The sequence below is a fragment of the Mustelus asterias genome, chromosome 21, assembly GCF_964213995.1.
Source record: "Mustelus asterias chromosome 21, sMusAst1.hap1.1, whole genome shotgun sequence".
In the NCBI taxonomy this organism is placed as follows: domain Eukaryota; kingdom Metazoa; phylum Chordata; class Chondrichthyes; order Carcharhiniformes; family Triakidae; genus Mustelus; species Mustelus asterias.
This window is the reverse complement of record NC_135821.1, coordinates 77,937,070-77,955,801: the sequence shown is the minus strand read 5'-3', so window position 1 is coordinate 77,955,801 and position 18,732 is coordinate 77,937,070. Positions and strand designations below refer to the sequence as shown.

The following is an 18,732-nucleotide window of genomic DNA, read 5'->3' as shown; positions in this document are numbered from 1 at the left end:
AATGGGAGCACAGAGTCAGCAAATGAACCTTGCGAGTGGGTTTCACACAGTCACTCAGACTTTTATTTATTACAGGAAAGCATTGGTGCAAAACCAGCTACTGGCTTCAGCATTATGACCAATAGGATTTCCCAGACAGCATTTTTCTGCGATTTCTGTAAAAAGAATTACAGGTGACACTCCTGATACAAAAAGCGTTGCGTTTCTGATTGAGAAACCCAATGTTTCTGACAGATTGTTCTTTACACTTGCTCCATCTTTTCAACAAACTGGTGCAGCTGTGCTCAAGACATTTGTATGTGCTCATCCAGGGCCTTTTAAGAGACTCCTGGATGAGTACATGGGACTTAATAGGATGGAGGGTTATAGGTAGGCCTAAAAGGTAGGGATATGCTCGGCACAACTTGTGGGGCCGAAGGGCCTGTTTTGTGCTGTAGTTTTTCTATGTTTCTTCTATGTTTCTAAAAACCCTGTTTTGGACATTATCAAAAATAGGACCAGTTAGGATAGTTTAATTTGCAGACATGACATTTACACTGGCAACATTTCAATAAATATTGACCGATTAAATTTGCCAAATTAAAATGTCTTGTGCCCCTAAGTAAACTTTGCTGGAAACATTGCACTTATTTCAGAAGCTCCAAATGTATCCTCATTTGGCCGGTTTTAAACTCTCTGATCTGTAATGAGGTTATTTGTAAATGACATGCAGAAAATTTCTGTGAGGACAGCCACGGGGACATCACAATTGACCTTGATCTGTTGGACTTGGAAAGGGAAGATCCCACTACTATTCAGTGACTCCTGTTAGGATATCTGTTCGGAGGATGAAACAGCACAGGACTGGGCTCAGCTGTGATGCCCTATCCCTCCTGCCTGCCAAGACTCATTGTTTAGGCTCACACATCGGGGATGAGTTCTCAGATGATGTATCTCTGCCAGCATGAGACAGCTCTATCAGAAAGATTGCAGAGGGATTAGAATTTACACTGAATGCCACTTTAATGTTTGTTGCAAGAAAGCCCATCAAATTTTAATTTAATTTTCTTTTAAAAATTTGAGCATTTGGTAAAATGAGTAATCTGTGGGAATGTCACAGATGGTTGACAGACTAAGCAATGCTCAGTATTAACTGCTGAGAAATTACCCAAAGAAAATTACCCACAGAAAACTAGCATGCAGGTACAGCAGATACTAAAGAAAATAAATGGAATATTGGCATTTATAGCTAAAGGAATAGAATATAAAGGTAAGGAAGTATTGTTGCAACTATACAAGGCACTGGTGAGGCAGCACCTGGAGCATTGTGCACAGTTTTGGTCCCCTTATTTGAGGAAAGATGTAGTGGCATTGGAGGCAGTTCAGAGGAGGTTCACCAGATTGATTCCAGAGATGAGGGGTTTGTCGTATGAAGAGAGATTGAACAGTTTAGGCCGACACTCTGGAATTTAGAAGAATGATGGGAGATCAAATTGAAATATACAAGATGATAAAAGGTATGGATAAAGTAGACATGGAGCGGATGCTTCCTCTTGTGGGGCATTCTAGGTCGAGGGGACATTGTCTTAGGATAAGGGGCAGCAAATTTAAAACAGAGTTGAGGAGAAACTACTTCTCCCAAAGGGTTATGAATCTGTGGAATTCACTGCCCCAAAGTGTGGTGGATGCTGGGACAGTGAGTAAATTTAAGGAGGAGTTAGACAGATTTTTAATTGGTAATGGGTTGAAGGGTTATGGGGAGAAGGCAGGAAGATGGGGATGAGGAGCGTATCGGCCATGATCGAATGGCGGAGCAGATTCGATGGGCTGAGTGTCCTAATTCTGTTCCTGTGAACTTATGAACTTATCAGAGTTTATTCAGTGAGTCATTGAATCACACAGACCTGGAAGAACTAAGCTTGATGTGCAATCCAGGCTTAGTGGAGCTAAGCTACAATTGGCCTCAGAACTACCGGCGAGGGAAGGGAATACTGGTCGGAGTTTGCACCCCGATTCTCTTTTTATTCATTCATGGGATGTGGACGTCGCTGACTGGGTCAGAGTTTTTTGCCCATCCCTGAGGGCATTTAAGAGTCAACCATATTGCTGTGGCTCTGGGGTCACATGTAGGCCAAACCGGGTAGGGACAGCAGATTTCCTTCCCTAAAGGACATTAGTGAACCAGATGGGTTCTTAATGACAATCTTTAAGACAAGGTCATCAGTAGACTTTTAATTCCAGACTTTTATTGAATTCAAATTTCACCATCGACCGTGATGTGATTCGACCCCGGGTCTGCAGAGCATTACTCTGGCTCTCTGGATTACCAGTCCAGCAACAGTACCACTGCCTCCCCAAGATTAGGATCCATTTTCTCCCACGGCAACTTTGGGTGTAGGGTGAAGACAGGTTTTGGCACTGCAATGATGTCATGTGGTTTAATAGCCTATCAGCACAGATGGAGAGAGTGTATGCCTCTACAGCAAATTCACGATTGAGGGAGAGGAGAGGAAACTGGTGAAAAAAGAACATAAATTTGGAAATAAATAAAAACAGGGTAAATATTTCCAAAATGGGAGAGATAATACCCCAGACAGTTACTGCATGGTTGTATAATCTGGGACTATATTACTGCTTCAAAGAACTTTGCTGATATTAGTGGCTGGCTGTCCAATTGTTTCTTCAGAATATCGTATATCGAGGGTCTGATTGGGTTCCATTCCTCTTGGGAAATATGTTGTGAAAAAGACTTGCATTTCCATAGCGCCTTTGACAATGTCAGGATGTTTGTAATGACTTTAATCAGGCGATTGAGGTGGGCCTGTTAGAATATGAACACCTTGATTAAGGGCCAAATTGATGGGCCAATCAGGGAGCCTCTCGCTTTGTACTTAACCAGGCATGTCAGTTCCTCTGGGACTCCAAGTGTAGGCTGCTAACTGAATGCACTCTGTATGCTGCTGTCAGACTTGTAAATAAAAGGGATTTTGGTGAAGGGGCTTCTGCCTCCGAGGACTTATTACAATGTTCCACAGCACTACACAGTCAATCGAACGCTTTTCACAGTGGAGTCACAGTTGTATTTGAAACTGCCTTTCATTAAAAGTGTGGCTTTGTTCAAGATGGAAACTTCCATCAGAAGGCTGAGGACCAGTTTTCTGACATTACTGGTACTCTCGAAAACTTTGCTGATTTGAGGAGACAGCAACATTAAAAAGTTGGAGCAGTGAATTCAGTGGCCCTGTGCTCCCATTGGGCAGCTGTATTCGAAGGGAAGTTAAGTTGGGAAATCCATGCAGCATTCCCAGTTCCTGCTTCATTCTTCCATTGAGTGGGGTCCCCTCAGTGAATGGGGGATTGGTGAATCTGCCCTGTTGAACCAGATGGGGCAGAAATGCCATTTGAAATGCCCTCAATCTGGCTTCCCCTCTTTCAAGGTATCCTTCCTGTTAAAGGTTAAATCTAAAGTAACCCATCCTCCGTCTCCCGCAACTTTGACATCTGTCTGTGAGTGACACAAGTTTACATTGAAGGAGGAACTGATTTCAAAAAGGTGTTTGCACAGTCAGCAAACCCCTGTCTTTCACCCATTGATACACAAGCTTTCCACTGAGAGTTTGCGGTCATGCAAAACGCCATTGTGTGAATAAACTTGAGTATGATTATAGAGAGAAGATGTCCGCTTTGATCCTTTACTGTGTGCTCTCTTTACTGAATTTAATATGTAAATCTGTTTGAGGAAGTTGACTGGAGTCACTGGAGGATAGTTGAAAAGAGTATCAGGTTCTCAGGGAGAAGCATGATGCTTGAACCATTTCAGTCGTTTTTTTAATTTTCACAATGTACAACAGCGTCAATGAAACATTCCTGTCCTGTATAATGTTTGTCGAAAGGTCGGGTTAAAAGTCAGAAACACAGAGGAAAGAGGATGAATAACATACAGAGGGATCTGGGTGTGCAGGCCCACAGTCCCCCAGAAGTGGCAACACAGGTGGCCAAGGTGATTAAGAAGGCATATAGCATGCTTGCCTTCATCAGCCAGGGCATTGAGTACAGGAGTTGGGAAATCATGTTGCAGCTATATAAAACCTTGGTTAGGCTGTATTTGGAGTATTGTGTGCAGTTCTGGTCACCTCATTATCAGAAGGACATAGAAGCTTTGGGGAGAGTGCAAAGAAGGTTCACCAGGATGTTGCCTGGTCTCAAGGGTATTGACTATGAGGAGAGGGTGAATAAACTGGAATTGTTTTCACTGGAAAGACGGAGGTTGAGGGGAGTCCTGATAGAGGTCTACAAAATTATGAGGGTGGATAGTCAGAGGCTTTTTCCAAGGGTGGAAACATCAATTACAAAGGGACACAGGTTCAAGGTGAGGGGAGAAAAGTTTAAGGGAGATGTACGGGAGAAGTTTTTCACGCAGAGAGTGGTGGGTGCCTGGAACACGCTGCCAGAGGAGGTGGTGGAAGCAGGCACATTAGCAACATTTAAGAGGCATCTGGATGGGTATATGAATAGAGAGGGAATAGAGGGATATGGACTGAATAAGGGCAGAAGGTTTTTTTTTAGTTAGGCCATCATGATCAGCACAAGCTTGGAGGGCCGAAGGGCCTGTTCCTGTGCTGTACTTTGCTCTTTGAACGCTAACGGTGGCCAAAGAGAAACAAAAGAACAGCTGAGCTGGAACCTATTTTCCATTTTTGATAAAATGTCTTTCAGCTTGATTAAATATTTTCCCCTCAAATCATTGAGGAAGTCAGTTGTGTTGTTTTTGCGTTGCTGAGTCCTCATTGTTGTTACAGCTTGCAGTTTCACAGCCTGAGGTTTTCCTGACTGTACATTAACCCTTGGTGGTATTGCATCACAAACCAGATTAAAGGTTGTGAGGCTAATAGGCAGCAAAGTCACCAGGACATTAACTACGTGTAAGGAACACTCAGTCAGCTCCATTTGCAACTGAAACCTGCTTCCAATAACCAGGCTGGCTGGTCTGAAAAATACACCAGTTGGCCAATTTTCCCTGTTGTACTGGCGGACCGCAGGAAAGCGTTTGCAGTTTCTTTTCCAATGTAGTCCCTGAATTTCGCAAAACCAATCCAACTCATCTTTAGTCTCACACAACTGCACTTGAAAAGTCTATTGCTCTTTCACACTCTCCTCTATCCCACTGCCAAATGTCCTGTTGCCCTTTATGTGCTGGGAGCAAAATTAAAAATGTTCATCTAACCTGATTTGGTCTCATTGTACCATTTCAACTATTCTGAGGAGAGTTAAGCACTGTGCCTGATGAATGGTAATAGTGCCCTAACTGCACTGGAGACTCCTGTAAGCTTCTGTTGTTATATATTGAAACATTTATAAATTAATCTCTCCAAAAGTGTAAATTATAGAAATGTCTGCAGCAATCTGTAGTATTACAGTGAATAGTAAGCAGGTAAGATTAATTTTCAAAATGGCCGTACCTCTGTCAATCTAGTAAGTATCTTTTTCTACTGAGACCTTTTTGGTGAGGGATAAACACTTTGAGTAGCTTTTTTGAAGCCTTGCATGCTTTGGAGTGTCGATCCTTTATTCACAACTCCCTACGTTCTGGCTGACATATCCTAGATCTCAGTTCCCAACATTCTAGGGATTCCCAACGTGTCCCTGAGTATATGGAGAAGGGGCGTTGTGTTGCTCTGTTCACTTTCCCATGATTTTGGCAATCAAAGAACAAAGAACAAAGAAAATTACAGCACAGGAACAGGTCCTTCGGCCCTACAAGCCTGCACCGACCATGCCACCTGACTTAACTAAAACCCCCTACCCTTCCAGGGACCATATCCCTCTATTCCCACCCTATTCATGTATTTGTCAAGATACCCCTTAAAAGTCACTACCGTATCCACTCCCACTATCTCCCCCCGGCAACGAGTTCCAGGCACCCACCACCCTCTGTGTAAAAAATCTGCCTTCTACATCTCCTTTAAACCTTGTCCCTCGCACCTTAAACCTCAAAATCGTTCCTCCATTCCACTCAGTGCTGATGTGGGCACTGTAATTCTCTGATGTATGGCACAGAAGGAGGCAGCGATGTGGTGGTGATGTGGTCCCTCGACTAGTAATCCAGAGACCCAGGACAAGATCTGGGGACCCAGGTTCCAATCATGGCAGTTAGTGAAATTTGAATAAAATTAAAGATCTGGAATTAAAAGCCTAACAATGACCATGAAACCATTGTCGGTTGTCAGAAAAACCCATCTGGTTCACTATTGTCCTTCAGGGAAGGAAATCTGCCGTCCTTACCTGATCTGGATACACGTGGCTCTAGACCCACAGCAATGAGGCTGACTCTTAAATTCCCTCTGAAATGGAGGGCAGTTAGGGATGGACAATAAATGCTAGCTCAGCGACACTCGCATCCCGTAAATGAATAAAAAGATAATTGGCCTATCATGTATCTGCAAACCCCAAAAATGGCTATCTACCTGAATCCCATATCAGTCGCCATGGAGTGATTCTGGTAGATTTTCGATTCAGTCTGGCGATAACAAGGTAGCAAATCTGGAAGAGAAAATAAAATCACAGGAAAACGGAAGTGAATTAAATATTCCAGAGGCATAGAGGATTCTTTGTTGTTTGGCCTAATGGAGGAATAAATGATACAGACGTGCAGAGGATGGTATCTGAACCTTCCCCTGATTGTCTTTATTCAGAGTCTTACTCCAGGAGTTTAAACAAGTTTCAATCTGACAGTGGCAGCCGGTGGAATTTAAATTCAGTCAATGGAAAATCTAGAATTGAAAGCTTATTTCAGAAATGGTGACTGTGAATTCCAGAGACCCAGGGTAATGCTCTGAGGACCTGGCTTCGAATCCCACCATGGCAGATGGTGACATTTGAATTCAATAAAAAATCTGGAATGAATAGTCTAATGATGACCATGAAACCATTGTCGATTGTCGTAAAAACCCATCTGGTTCGCTAATGCCCTTTAGGGAAAGAAATCTGCCATCCTTACCTGGTCTGGCCTACATCTGACTCTAGATCCACAGCAATGTGGTTGACTCTGAAATACACACAGTTCAAGAGAAATTAGGGATGGGCAATAGATGCTGACCCAGCCAGCGACGCCCACATCCCCTGAGCGAATAAAAATAGAACATAGAACATAGAACAGTACAGCACAGAACAGGCCCTTCGGCCCACGATGTTGTGCCGAGCTTTATCTGAAACCAAGATCAAGCTATCCCACTCCCTATCATCCTGGTGTGCTCCATGTGCCTATCCAATAACCGCTTAAATGTTTCTAAAGTGTCTGACTCCACTATCACTGCAGGCAGTCCATTCCACACCCCAACCACTCTCTGCGTAAAGAACCTACCTCTGATATCCGTCCTGTATCTCCCACCACGAACCCTATAGTTATGCCCCCTTGTAATAGCTCCATCCACCCGAGGAAATAGTCTTTGAACGTTCACTCTATCTGTCCCCTTCATCATTTTATACACCTCTATTAAGTCTCCCCTCAGCCTCCTCCGCTCCAGAGAGAACAGCCCTAGCTCCCTCAACCTTTCCTCATATGACCTACCCTCCAAACCAGGCAGCATCCTGGTAAATCTCCTCTGCACTCTTTCCAGCGCTTCCACATCCTTCTTATAGTGAGGTGACCAGAACTGCACACAATATTCCAAATGTGGTCTCACCAAGGTCCTGTACAGTTGCAGCATAACCCCACGGCTCTTAAACTCCAACCCCCTGTTAATAAAAGCTAACACACTATAGGCCTTCTTCACAGCTCTATCCACTTGACTGGCAACCTTTAGAGATCTGTGGATATGGACCCCAAGATCTCTCTGTTCCTCCACAGTCTTCAGAACCCTACCTTTGACCCTGTAATCCACATTTAAATTTGTCCTACCAAAATGAATCACCTCACATTTATCAGGGTTAAACTCCATTTGCCATTTTTCAGCCCAGCTTTGCATCCTATCTATGTCTCTTTGCAGCCTACAACAGCCCTCCACCTCATCCACTACTCCACCAATCTTGGTGTCATCAGCAAATTTACTGATCCACCCTTCAGCCCCCTCCTCTAAGTCATTAATAAAAATCACAAAGAGCAGAGGACCAAGCACTGATCCCTGCGGCACACCGCTAGCAACCTGCCTCCAATCCGAAAATTTTCCATCGACCACCACCCTCTGTCTTCAGTCAGACAGCCAGTTACCTATCCAATCGGCCAACTTTCCCTCTATCCCACACCTCCTCACTTTCATCATAAGCCGACCATGGGGGACCTTATCAAACGCCTTACTAAAATCCATGTATGTGACATCAACTGCCCTACCTTCATCAACACACTTAGTTACCTCCTCAAAAAATTCTATCAAATTTGTGAGGCACGACTTGCCCTTCACGAATCCGTGCTGACTATCTCGGATTAATCCGCATCTTTCTAATTGGTCGTAAATCCCATCCCTAAGGACCCTTTCCATCAATTTACCAACCACCGAAGTAAGACTAACCGGTCTATAATTACCAGGGTCATTTCTATTCCCTTTCTTAAACAGAGGAACAACATTCGCCATTCTCCAGTCCTCTGGCACCATCCCCGTGGACAGCGAGGACCCAAAGATCAACGCCAAAGGCTCTGCAATCTCATCCCTTGCCTCCCACAGAATCCTAGGATACATTTCATCAGGCCCAGGGGACTTATCGACCTTCAGTTTATTCAAAACTGCCAAGACATCCTCCCTCCGAACATCTATTTCCTCCAGCCTATTAGCCTGTAACACCTTCTCTTCCTCAAAATAGATCGTCATGAAAAACTATTTGGTTCACTGATGCCTTTTAGGGAAGGAAATCTGCCATCCTCAGCTGGTCTGGCCAAAATGTGACTCCAGACCAGATTCCCATGTGGCTATATGTGACACCTGACTCTTAACTGTCCTCTGAAATGATCTATCAAGCCTTTGGCCAGGTTTTACCAGCACTGTCACAAGCAGGACGGTAAAATTTGGAGATTTCCCATCCTGTCCATGACAATGGCTGCTGGGATCAGGGCTGTGAAATTTTGGCCAATCCAGTTCAAGGGCTATTAGGGATGGACAACAAATGTTGGCCTTGTCATTGATGCTCACATCCTGTGGAAGAATAAGAACAAACTGTCACTGCACGTCAAGAGATTCATGGTTTTCAAAGTTCATTTAATCATTTCTGTAAGGACGTATAGAAATTCAAGAATTTGACAGAGCAGATCTGTGGGAGAAGATTACTGGATGTGTCAAATGACCTTTTCCAAGATTCTTTGTATTTTTCCTGTTGCCGTCACTCGATGAGGAAAGAATTGTGGTCGCAATCGGCCAGCCTCAGCTGATTAAATATCAAAACAGCTGTCAACCATTGCCAAATGGGAGAGGCCCAGGGCTGATCAGGTGTGGTTTTTGAACCAAACCTTTATGCTTTATTGAAACTAATTGATCCTAGATTGTTATAATCCAATTGCAGGCTCCATACTCGACCATGTACAACAGTGTTAGAAAATATGATAAGACAAAAGCAATGCAGGTTCACCCAGTGGCTATAGAGCTGTGTACAGGATAGTTTGATGGTGAAGTGTTTTATAGAATTCATAGAATGCCTACAGTGCAGAAGGAAGTTGTTCAGCCCATCGGGTCTACACTGACTCTCTGACAGAGTATCTTACCCAGGCCCTCTCCCCCACCCTATCCCTGTAACCCCAAGTATTTACCCTGCTAATCCACATAGCTTGGGACACTAAGGGGCAATTTAGCATGGCCAATCCACCTAACCTGCACATCTTTGGACTGTGGGAGGAAACCGGAGCACCCGGAGGAAATCCACGCAGACACGGCCCGAACGTGCAAACTCCACACAGACAGTCACGCAAGGCCAGAATTGAACTGTGTCACCATGCCTCCCTTTTAGGGTGCTTTATCAAAAGTGATGGGGATAGCATTGAGACCCATGCTGAGTTCATAATCACTCACAGGCTTCCTCTGGTAAACTGTGGGGCGGCACAGCGGTTTACACTGCTGCCCCACAGCGCCAGGGATCCGGATTCGATTCTGGCTTGGGCCACTGTCTGTGTGGAGTCTGCATGTTCTCTCCGTTTCTGCGTGGGTTTCCTCCGGGTGCTCTGATTTCCTCCCACAGTCCGAAAGACGTGCTGGTTAGGTGCATTGGCCATGGTAAATTCTCCCTCAGTGTACCCGAACAGGCGCCGAAGTGTGGCGACAAGGGGATTTCCACAGTAACTTCATTGCAGTGTTAATGTAAGCCTACTTGTGACAATGATTAATAAATAAATAAACTTTAAAACTTTGAGTTGCTGATCTCAGTTCAGTTATTGCAAACAACATCAGCAATTGGAAGTGGGAGGAAGGAGCAAGTATTGCCTCCCAGTTTGTACACATGACTGTCCACTCAAATTCAACATGAACAGCCTGGAAGGTTAGAATATTGAGAAAAGTGAGATGAACATCTAGAGAAAGTGTGCTTTCAAAAGTGAAAAAAAATCACAACAATGAAGGAGGGCTTTTACTTTTACCTGACGGTGGAGTCAACTCATTGAGACTTTTCTCAGCACGATGGAGTATTTTTAATGCTGACTATATCCTTGGTTACCGGCCCTGCAGTCAGACAAAGTTGGTCACGAATAGCAACAGTGGTTTTCATGAAGGAAGCGGAAGAAAGTTAGTTTAAGATCGGGTGAAGAATGATATGTATAAAAATATAGAAAGAAAGGCACTGCTTAACTAAATCTTCATTACAATATTCTGTTTTGTGTTTTATTTTGAGTCTTGTCACAAACTGGCCAATGTTGCTCAATATATTTGTTCTGTTGTCGAATGTTTTTTTAAATTCATTTATGGGCGTCGCTGGCTGGGCCAGCATTTATTGCCCATCCCTAACTGCACCCCATTTCAGAGGCATTCAACCACATTGCTATGGATCTGGAGTCACATGTAGGCCAGACCGGGCAAGGACAGCAGATTTCCTTCCCTAAAGGACATTAGTGAACCAGATGGGTTTTTATGACAGTTGACAATGGCTTCATGTTGTTGAAAATATTTCAGATAACCTGTGTTTTACTGACTTCTGTGAAAAGTTCTCCTTAATAATTAACATAGTTCTGTAAGGAGTTAACAGTTCATTCAAGGGAAAATAGAATGTATTTAAATTCTGATACATATGAAATACAGTGCACTAAGATCAGCTAAGAGGCTACATCATTTCTCTTCAGTTTCTAATGCATGCTGGTGTCATAAAGTTACAGGAACACTTTTCAGGAAGGTACATTTATGCAAATTGTAACTTTGTTACGAAATAATTCCACTCTTTAACAGTTATAAAACAAAACTCATCATCTGGTAGATAATTTCCCTTTCCTGTTCTACAGTAGACCATATATATTTATGACTAATTTTGGTTTATTTACCTAATGTGAAACTTGTGGCTCTCGCTGGGAATTTGGTGAGGGGTGTAGTGATGTGTTTTTTCTTATTCATTCATGGGACATGGGCGTCGCTGGCTGGCCAGTATTTGTTGCCCATCCCTAGTTATCCTTGGAGGGCAGTTGAGAGTCAACCACATTGCTGTGGCTCTGGAGTCACGTGTAGGCCAGACCAGCTAAGGAGGCAGATTTCCTTCCCTAAAGGACATTAGTAAACCAGATGGATTTTTCCGATAATCAACAATGGTTTCATGATCATCAGTAGATTCTTAATTCCAGATATTTTTTACTGAATTCAAATTCCACCATCTGCTGTGGCAGGATTCGAACCCGGGTCCCCAGAACATTAGCTGAGTTTCTGGATTAATAGTCTAGTAATAATATCACTAGGCCATTACCACCTTGATAAATTGTTACACCCTTATTCAAAAAAGGATGTAATGATAAGCCCAACAACTACAGGCCAGCCAGTTTAACTTCAGTGATGGGGAAACTTCTAGAAACAATAATTTGGGATAAAATTAATAGTTTCATGGACAAATGTTTGTTGATTAAGGAAAGCTAGCACGGATTTCTGAAGGGGAAATCACATTTAACTAACTTACTTGAGATTTTTGAAGAAGTGACAGTGAGGGTTGATGAGGGCAATGCTGTTGATGTGATGTAATTGGACTTCTAGAAGACATTTGATAGAGGATTTGTGAGAAAAGTTATAGCTCGTGGAATAGAGACAGTAGCAACATGGTTACAAAATTGGTTGAGTGACAGCAAACAGGATAATGGTTAATGGATGTTTTTTGGGTTGGAGGACGGTTTGTAATGTAATTCCGCAGGGGTCAGTGTTGGGACCCTTATTTTTCCTGATGTATGCTACTGACCTAGACCTTGGTGTACAGGGAACAATTTCAAAATTTGTGGACGATACAAAACTTGAGAGCAGATCTTCAAAAGGACATAAAAAGTTGATGGAGAGGGTGGACAGGTGGCAGGTGCATTTCACAGGGGAGAAATGTGAAGTGATTCACTTTGTAGGAGGAACAATATAAAATGAAGGATACAACTTTAACGTGGCTACAGGAGCAGGGGGTCCTGGGGCTATATGTGCATAAATCATTGAAAGTGACAGGATAGATTGAGAGACTGGTTAAAAAAAAGCACTCTGAAAGCTTGTGGCTTGTGCTACCAAATAATCCTGTTGGACTTTAACCTGGTGTTGTGAGACTTCTTACTAAAAAAGACTCAGCAGTTTCCTGGGTTTTATTAATAGTGGCATAGGATACAGGAGTACGGAAGCTATGTTGAACTTGAATAAGACTCAGTGGGAGTGTTCCATCCAGTTTTGGGCACCGCACTTTAGGAAGTCAATTGAGAGAGTGCAGAAAAGATTCATGAGAATGGTTCCAGGGTGTGAGACTCGAGTTATGAAGATAGATTGGAGAAGTTAGGACTGTACTCCTTGGAGAGAGGAAGACTGAGAGAAGATTTGATAGAGGTATTAAAAATCGTCAGGTTTCTGGACAAAGTTGATGGGAGATCAATGAAGGCTTTCAAAAGGGAGTTACACTGTTGTTTGAAAAGGAACAGTGTGCAGGGTTATGGGGAGCAGGCAGGAAAGTGGCACTTAGTAAATTATCCAGTAAGTTGGTACAAACACGATGGGCTGAATGGCCTATTTCTGAAACGTAGAAATTCTGTGCCAGTGATGTGTCTTGCACTTGTGTGAGTGGTGAAACTCAATTGGCCATTGGCTGAACTGAATGTTCGTCGTACTCAAGTATGAGCTTGAAACTTCATTTGAGTGAGCGAGATGTGGGTGGAGGGCGTACGGCCCACATGCTGCACTTTCTCTGGTTGTTTTTGGCAGACTCCTTGAAACCCTCCCACAAATCTGTGGTCAGAACCCGGCTTTGGCAAATGCCGTTTGTTTGGAAAAAGGCTTGAAGGATTATTGGTATGTATTCCCGACAGTTAGCATCAGAATTGAAAATATTGGTGCTCTGCTGCTGACAGTCTGCTAACTAAAACAATACTGAGTAGAAATGGAGTTTCCACCAGGGCAGTAGGTGTCCAGCCATTCCTTCCTGAAGATACAACTAATCCAGTTCCTGAAGTAACACAGTGGCAATTATTTACGGTTCAGCCAGTTTCTCGTGTTGACTCAGAGAATGCAGTCGGTTATGTGAGTTGGGAATGATTCCCTCGTAAGTTAAAAACAGATAACTGTATTTTCTTAACATGTCATTTTGGGGCAAGACCCTTAAAGTATTAAATGATTCAAGTAACTGAAGATATGGGTTCATTTAGGTGCTTGCTATTTCCAATCTTGTGTACCAGCAAAGCCAGACATCTCCCCATAGACATTGAACAATCACCAACTGAACTGATGAGAAAACCATGGCCAGTTTCAACTTCCTTACTTAAAAACCAAATATCCTCTTTTTAGCAGAGGACTGCAAGATAATAATTTGGTGTACAGAACTGTGAAAATTGATTGAGATCTTGGAAGTTTTGTTTGACAAAGAGACAGCCAAGAGATTATTTTTGAGATGATGAAAGAGTTTGTTAATTAGAAACTTTTACAGAATGGAGAGGTTTGGGGGGGTTTACATTGATTCAAAATAAGGACACTGACATGGAGAGAATTTCTTCAGCAAAATGATAGTTCACAAGTGGGCCAAGCAGTCAGTGTGGTTTGTGCAACAGGAAACATGAAGAGAAAAAAAGTCAGCTCCACGAACAAACTCTTGGGATGTTTTGTTCACCAGCCCCCGCTCACCAACTCTCAATTTTGAATGGGACAGGTAACACTGTCTGAAGTACTTTTAATTGGATCAAGATTTTTGCATGGGAACACAACCAACAATATTTGATCATTTAATTCAGTTCTTATGCCGACCAGATGTTGCTTTTACTTCTTGTGTGTATTTGCAGAAAGCCTTCAGAAGTCTTTAAAAGCAACAAAATAAAAATCAGATGGCAACTCTAAGCTGATGTTGAGAAATACATGTGACCAATACATCAAGAAAGATGTTGCTCTAGATAGTTTCCAACTGATGTTGATAGCAAACAGAACCACCAGAACATCACCAAGATCTCGAGAAGGAGGGGCACCACTAGATCAAAACAGATAACATTTCCAAATTAGAGTTATGTGTTGGTTAAATATCATCACATCTTGGACATTTGAATCAATAAAACAGCCCCTTGGTATACATTATCCACATATAGCTTTGGATAAATTAGGTGGTTGTATTCTGCAGTTGTCCAGGTATCCTGCTCTGCCCAAGACCGCAAGGAACTACAAAAGGTCGTGAATGTAGCCCAATCCATCACGCAAACCAGACTCCCATCCAAAGAACAAAAGAACAAAGAACAACACAGCTCAGGAACAGGCCCTTCGGCCCTCCAAGCCCGCGCCGCTCCCTGGTCCAAACTAAACCATTCTTTTGTATCCCTCCATTCCCACTCCGTTCATGTGGCTATCTAGATAAGTCTTAAACGTTCCCAGTGTGTCCGCCTCCACCACCTTGCCCAGCAGCGCATTCCAGGCCCCCACTATCCTCTGTGTAAAATACGTCCTTCTGATATCCGTGTTAAACCTCCCCCCCACTCACCTTGAACCTCTGACCCCTCGTGAACGTCACCACCGACCTGGGAAAAAGCTTCCACCGTTCACCCGATCTATGCCTTTCATAATTTTATACACCTCTATTAGGTCACCCATCACCCTCCATCTTTCCAGTGAGAACAACCCCAGTTTACCCAATCTCTCCTCATAACTAAGCCCTTCCATACTAGGCAACATCCTGGTAAACCTCCTCTGCACTCTCTCTATAGCCTCCACATCCTTCCGGTGGTGTGGCGACCAGAACTGGGCGCAGTAGTCCAAATGCGCCCGAACCAACGTTCTATACAACTGTAACATCAGACCCCAACTTTTATACTCTATGCCCCGTCCTATGAAGGCAAGCATGCCATATGCCTGATTCAGTACCTTCTCCACCTGTGATGTCACCTTCAAGGATCTGTGGACTTGCACACCCAGGTCCCTCTGCGTATCTACACCCTTTATGGTTCTGCCATTTATCGTATAGCTCCCCCCTACCAAAATGCATCACTTCGCATTTATCTGGATTGAACTCCATCTGCCATTTCTTTGCCCAAATTTCCAGCCTATCTATATCCTTCTGTAGCCTCTGACAATGTTCCTCACTATCTGCAAGTCCAGCCATTTTCGTGTCGTCCGCAAACTTACTGATCACCCCAGTTACACCTTCTTCCAGATCGTCTATATAAATCACAAACAGCAGAGGTCCCAGTACAGAGCCCTGCGGAACACCACTAGTAACAAGCCAGTTCTCCACCCATCTAGCCACCTCCCCCTTTATCCCATGAGATCCAACCTTTTCCACCAACCTACCATGAGGAACTTTGTCAAACGCTTTCCTAAAGCCCATATAGACTACTTCCACGGCCCTTCTCTCGTCAACCATTCTAGTCACTTCTTCAAAAAACTCCACCAGGTTAGTGAGGCATGACCTCCCTCTCACAAAACCATGCTGACTATCGTTAATGAGTTTATTCCTTTCTAAATGCGCATACATCCTATCTCTAAGAATCCTCTCCAACAACTTCCCTACCACGGACGTCAAGCTCACTGGCCTATAATTTCCCGGGTTATCCTTCCTACCCTTCTTAAATAATGGGACCACATTAGCTATCCTCCAATCCTCTGGGACCTCACCTGTGTCCAGTGACGAGACAAAGATTTGCGTCAGAGACCCAGCGATTTCATCTCTCATCTCCCTGAGCAGCCTTGGATAGATTCCATCAGGCCCTGGGGATTTGTCAGTCTTTATATTCCCTAAAAAACCTAACACTTCCTCCCTTGTAATGGAGATTTTCTCTAACGGGTCAACACTCCCCTCCGAGACACTCCCAGTCAACACATCCTTCTCCTTTGTGAATACTGACACAAAGTATTCATTTAGGATCTCCCCGAATTCTTTGGGCTCTAAGCATAATTCCCCACTTTTGTCCCTGAGAGGTCCAATTTTTTCCCTGACAACCCTTTTGTTCCTAACATATGAATAAAATGCCTTGGGATTCTCCTTAATCCTATCTGCCAAGGACATTTCGTGACCCCTTTTTGCCCTTCTAATTCCTCGTTTGAGTTCTTTCCTACTTTCTTTGTATTCCTCCAGAGCTCCCTCCATTTTTAGCTGCCTGGACCTAACGTACGCCTCTCTTTTCTTTTTGACCAATCCCTCAATTTCCCTGGTTATCCACGGTTCTCGAATCCTACCCTTCCTATCCTTTTTTACAGGCACATGCCTGTCCTGCAGCCCTAACAACTGTTCCTTAAAATACTCCCACATGCCAGATGTGGATTTACCCTCAAACAGCCTCAACAGCTGCCAATTTCTGCCTAATCCCACTAAAGTTAGCCTTCCCCCAATCCAACACCTTACCCTTGGGACACAACTCATCCTTTTCCATCACTGTCCTAAAGCTAACAGAATTGTGGTCACTATTTGCCACATGTTCCCCTACCGAAACTTTGAAGACCTGACCGGGCTCATTCCCCAGTACTAGGTCCCCCTCTCGAGTCGGGCTATCTACATATTGTTCCAAAGAACCTTCCTGTACGCATTTTACAAATTCCTCCCCATTCAGACTCCCAGCCCTACGCGATTTCCAGTCTATACCAGGGAAATTGAAGTCTCCCACTACAACAACTCTATTTTTCCTGCACCTATCCATTATCTCCAGACATATCCGTTCTTCCACTTACCTTGGGCTGTTGGGGGGCTTGTAGTATACCCCCAACATAGTGACTGCGCCCTTCCTGTTTCTAAGCTCCACCCACAGTGACTCGTAACACGACCCCTCTGAATTGTCCTCCCTCTGCACCGCTGTAATATGCTCTCTAACTAATACTGCCACTCCCCCACCTCTTTTGGCCCCTCCTCTGTCTCGCCTAAAACACTTGTGCCCCGGAATATTCAGTTGCCAGTCCTGTCCCTCTTTCAACCAAGTCTCTGTCACTGCAACCACATCCAAATTCCTCGTAAGCAATAAGGCCCTAAGTTCGTCTGTCTTACCTGCTACGCTCCTTGCATTGAAGTAGATGCACTCCAGACCTCCAGGCCCAGTGAGGTCATCCTCCCCCAGAGTGCTCTTCTTCTTTGCCAGCCTTGTCCTGGCCCCAAGCTCGTCCCCAGCCTCTACACTTGTAGACATAATTTTTTGATCCCCACCCCCCTGCCATATTAGTTTAAACCCACCCGAACTGCACTAGCAAAACTCCCAGCCAGGATATTCGTGCCTACACTTCCCGCTCCCTCGGCAAAGCAGCTAGCATAATTAAGGACCCCACGCACCCCGGACATTCTCTCTTCCACCTTCTTCCTTTGGGAAAAAGATACAAAAGTCTGAGGTCACGCACCAACCGACTCAAGAACAGCTTCTTCCCTGCTGCTGTCAGACTTTTGAATGGACCTACCTCGCATTAAGTTGATCTTTCTCTACACCCTAACTATGACTGTAACACTACATTTTGCACCCTCTCCTTTCCTACTCTATGAACGGTATGCTTTGTCTGTATAGCACGCAAGAAACAATACTTTCACTGCATCCCAATACATGTGACGATAATAAATCAAATCAAATGACAGTCAGGCACTCCACCCGCAATGATGCTGCAAAACATGGACCCAATATTGTAATTTTGCCAGGACTCGGAACAGACAAAAGCAAAGACAAACACGACTGGAGAGAAACACAAACAAAACTTGAAAAGCAACACCTTTAGGTAGAGAGCCAGGTGCTGCAATCGTACACACTATACATGCACATGGAGTGTTGCTTATGTCTAATTGTATCTCAGACATAGAGCCCGGACATCAGTAAAGTGGCTCAGGTAGTTTTCACTGCACTGCACCATGCAATATTTTCTCACAGTGTGTGGAATGGTTCCTCAATATAGAGCTGTATTAGTTTTAAACTGTAACTGTGTGTATAAATGTCTATCCCTATTGTTACTATCTGCTGCTTCATGCATTGGAATGGCCCAGAATCAATTGTAAATCTAACATTAGTAGTGGACATGCTGTAGAAGTGCAGCTAGGAATTAACTGTACGGGATGAGATACTTATTCCCGTTACCTTTTACAGAGTGCACTCTTGCTGCTGTAAGGATTCATTCCTGCTGCTGACTGTGTCGGGAGATCGGCAGCAGGAGATATAAACAGCTAATGCAAGTCACCTGCTGTTTCCTGCCTATTGGAGAAAAAAAT

The 18,732-nt window shown here is 43.8% G+C and overlaps 1 protein-coding gene across 11 annotated transcripts in view; it reads left to right on the top strand.

Annotated features, from left to right (window-relative positions):
* The window catches only part of LOC144509438 (proto-oncogene tyrosine-protein kinase Yrk-like), a 315,669-nt gene that overhangs the window by 163,976 nt on the left and 132,961 nt on the right, over nucleotides 1-18,732 (top strand). The window lies entirely within an intron of this gene.